At 52.5% G+C, this 3917-nt stretch overlaps 1 pseudogene; it reads right to left on the bottom strand.

Annotated features, from left to right (window-relative positions):
• Window positions 1-2129: 2129 nt before the first annotated feature.
• On the bottom strand, window positions 2130-3285 carry LOC129552169 (mitochondrial import receptor subunit TOM40 homolog pseudogene; annotated as a pseudogene).
• Window positions 3286-3917: the final 632 nt, after the last annotated feature.

Genomic DNA, 3917 nt, shown 5'->3' with positions numbered 1-3917 from the left:
TATTATTAATTTAAAAGTTACCTGCCATGATCTAAAACAAAAAAAAGAGCAAAACAGAAATTTATGCAGAATTGTCAAAATTGTATAATCTCTGCCTTTTGCCCCCTGCTCCAAACTGCTTCATCAAAAGTAACCATTTTTTAATAGTGCTTAGTATTCGGTTCTTCCAGTTGCTATCTTTACAAATTTAAACAATTTATGTATCTGTCAATTGCTTAGTTTATCAACTTGTATTGAATTTGGTTGACTCCATTTTTAAAGAATAGGAATTATTTTTTTATTTTTTTTAGTGGAGTGCAGTTTATTACACCGGCGGGCCCAAGGCAGAGTCTCCTCTTAGCCAAGGACCCGACCAGTTTTTGTGAAAACCTTATATACCCTAAGTGTACGTGCTCAAACCCTCCTCCCTGAATTCCTGGATAATGTAAAGGGGTTAAACCTTGATTCATATATTAGTCCAGACAGCTAATGAGGCCAACATGTATCAATAGGTATTGTGGAGACAATTTGTTTTGCTCTGGGGTAGATCAGTACATTCTTTTCAGTGATGGGAAGTCCAGGTACAAGTCCTGGAGTCCTTTTTATCCGGGGGATCTGTTTTTCAGTTAGCATGTTGTTTCCATGGATACCAGGCACATAGCTCAAAGTCCACTGGGAGAGCACCCAGGCATGTAGTCCAAAGTTCACAGTAAGTCTAAAATGGAGTCCTGCAGCCAAGATGGAGTCCCCTTTGCCCACTTTGCTTTCAAGAGGAGATTCAGAGTTGAGGCGGATGGTAAAGTGACCCTGGAAGAACTGGAGGAGTTGGGATTCACTCCTGGTCCTTTAAGGAGGTGAGGACTACTGGATTCCGTGGGGCTGGGGAAGCTGGATGCCTGGTCCCAGGAAGGGAGCCCCAGTGCCAGCCCTGGGTCCTGGGTTGCTGTCAGCCTGTCTGCTTTGGCCTCAGAAGGCGCTGGCAGGGAGTAGGTGGAGTGGCTTCTCTGGGCTGTAAGGGGTCATCACGGGCCAGCAGCCTCCCTGCCCAGACACTGTGTGAGTGAGAGGAACTTTCAGTTCCCCATCTGGAGAGGGGTTAGCGATGTCAGCTTGCCTGAGCCCAAGGTGTGCGGAACTGACGCTCCCACCCTCTCCCAGCCTGAGTCAGACTCCAGCCCACCCCTCCCCCACCCCATGAGAAGTAAATGATTCCAAACTCTTTCCAGATGCTCAAATGCTTCCTGGAGTTTCTTGAAAGCTTTGACTTTCTATTATAATCAAGTCTTGACACCCCTTCATCCCCTGCCCCTTTTGGAACCTGGAAAGACCTGAGTCCCAGCTCGCTGCCTCTCCGCACCCGCTTGAGTTCACCAGGACAGCCTTCTGCAGCCTTGTTGGCCAGGCAAGGCTGAGTGACCACAAGCCGCACCCTCCCGGGGAGGGAAGGCCTGTGATGTCCTCGTCGGAAGGTCATAGGGCAGTTGTGTGATCCTGGGCCAGGCCCTTCCCCTCTCTGGTCTGGGCTCTGGCCAGTGACCAGGCTGGATTCTCTTGCCCGCTATGGGCCACTGTGGGAGGTCAGGGCTGGATCAAATGGGCCACAGACACAGAGGAAAACAGGCCTCCCATTTCTTCTTTTCCATGTATATTTTTTGTTATTTTTAATTTTTTTTTGTAAAAAGCCCCGGTTCTTCCATAACTTATAAACATGATTTATACCGAGGGGTGGATGGGAAAGTGGGCAGGGGCAGGGTGACTGGGGACGCACCTCTCCTTGCTGCCCCCTTGGGGCTGGGCCCATTTGGCCATTTCGGGGGAACGGGGACACCCCTACACCTCCCTGAGGTTGTCTGGCCGCCTCTGCCCCTGGTGCTCAGAATCCCGTAGGCCCCTTGACTCCAGAATCGCTTCCTGGACCCCAAGACTACTGGGCACGCGGCTCCTTGTCCTCCATGTCCTGCCGAGCCCGTCCTTCGGAGCATCCCCGCTCAGCTGCTGGGGAAATGGGTCCCCTCCTTTCTGCTGCCCCCTGATCCCCGAGGAGGGAGCGAAGGGAGGGGGAGGGGGGCTCAGGTCTCCCCTCCGTGGCAGGGGGAGGGGCAGGTGGGATCAGAAGGAGAAAGGGCAAGGAAGGCGGGGCCTGTGGGGGCTCAGCCAATGGTGAGGCCGAAGTCGCACTGGAACTTGTTCTTTCGGTGATTCAGGAAGGCCCCGAGGGCCAGCGCCAGGGGCAGCGGCGGGAGCTTCTTCTCCAGTGTGGCGTCCATGATCCAGTTGCTGTCCACAGAACCTTTGAAGAGGAGGTTGGCCTTGGGCAGGTCCAGCTGGTACCCAAACGAAACACTTGTGTCCTACATCCTTGTGCTGGCCTCAAACTCCACACCCACCTGTAGCTGGTCGCTGGCTTTGTGGTAATACGTTGCATGCATGCCCGCCTGACCCAAAGTGACTGTCGCCAACTAGTTGTTCAATGTGTATTTCCCAGCTAGCGACATAACAGTGCCCTCCTCCCCGGGCCGCCAGTGGTAGACCAGCTCTCCGCCCAGGGCCAGACATGGCGTGATGCTCTGGAGGTAGTGAGCCACGAGGATTCCTGAACCCACCAGGATGTCCGGGTTCCCCAAAGTGACGGCTGCTGTGAAGTCGGAACCCCGGTACTCCCAGTCCACCTGCCAGTTCACGAACTTCGACTGCTGGGTCTGGATGGCCATCTTGGACCTGAGGCCAGGACCCAGCTGATGAATGATCTGAGCATTGAGGCTGCCACTATTGTCCATGTCACCCACCAGCACGGGGAATGCCTCTGTGGGACTCAGCTGCTTCGTCCCCACGTACGTGATCCCGAAGTGGTAGTTGGACTCCCTGACTGTGCTGAGGGCTACTGTGTGGTTCACCTGGAAATGATTACTCAACCCTTTGTTGACTGTGAGCTTGACACCTTCCATCTGAATAGGAAACAGCTCCTTGCACTTCTGGTGGCACTCCTCGAACGTGCCCGGGTTGGGCAGGCAGCCGCAGGCCCCATTGTCCCCGGTCCCTCCAGCGCTGGCAGCCGCAGTCCCGGCGGTCCGTTCGGAACCTCGACTTGTGCCAGCCCCAGCGCCCAAGCCACCCCCGAGTGGCGGCAACGTGAAGGCGGGAGGAGAGGGCGGAGGTGGCGGCAGTCCCACGAGGGGAGGCGCAGGCGGCGGCGGCGGCCCTGCGGGCGGCGAGCTAGCGGCCAATACGTTCCCCATGGTCGCGCGCGGTAGCGCCTCCTCCCGGTCCGGGCTCCGCGCCCAACCCCTGGGCCAGGCGCAACCGGACCCGCTGCCACCGCCGCCGCCGCCGCCACCGTCGCCCCGCCCCACCTAGCCCATTCAAGAATAGGAATTAAATGCAATTATATCTTCAGCTCAGTCCTCTTCATTTTTTCATTTAAATCATTTTATTCCATTGGTATACTTTATGATTTTTAAATATAATTTTCTGAGTCACCAACTTCAGATATTGTATTTTTAACTTCCAATTCAAAAGGTAAGAAAATTATTCTCTATTTCTATCTAACATCTTCTGTTCTAAAATGTTGGCAATTTTAAGGTCTTTAAAATATCAGTGTTTGTAGCATTTACATTTTATTCTGTAACTGTAATTGGATATTTCCTTTGTCTTTATAAGTCTAAAAATGTTAGTCTGGTCAATAAGGTGTTATAGTTAAATGAGTATTCATGGCAAACCAATCATTTGACTAAATGCATAACCTGTTACTATAAAGATTGGCAAAAATGTTCTCTCACACACCACTGATTTTAATGTATTTAAATTCAGTTCAGTTCAGTCGCTCAGTCGTGTCCGACTCTTTGCGACCCCATGAATCACAGCACGCCAGGCCTCCCTGTCCATCACCAACTCCCGGAGTTCATTCACACTCATGTCCATCGAGTCGGTGATGCCATCCA

The sequence above is a fragment of the Moschus berezovskii genome, chromosome 3 (genome assembly GCF_049115385.1).
Source record: "Moschus berezovskii isolate FMDL1 chromosome 3, NW_MosBer_1.0, whole genome shotgun sequence".
Taxonomy (NCBI): domain Eukaryota; kingdom Metazoa; phylum Chordata; class Mammalia; order Artiodactyla; family Moschidae; genus Moschus; species Moschus berezovskii.
This window is presented reverse-complemented; position numbering and strand designations above follow the sequence as displayed.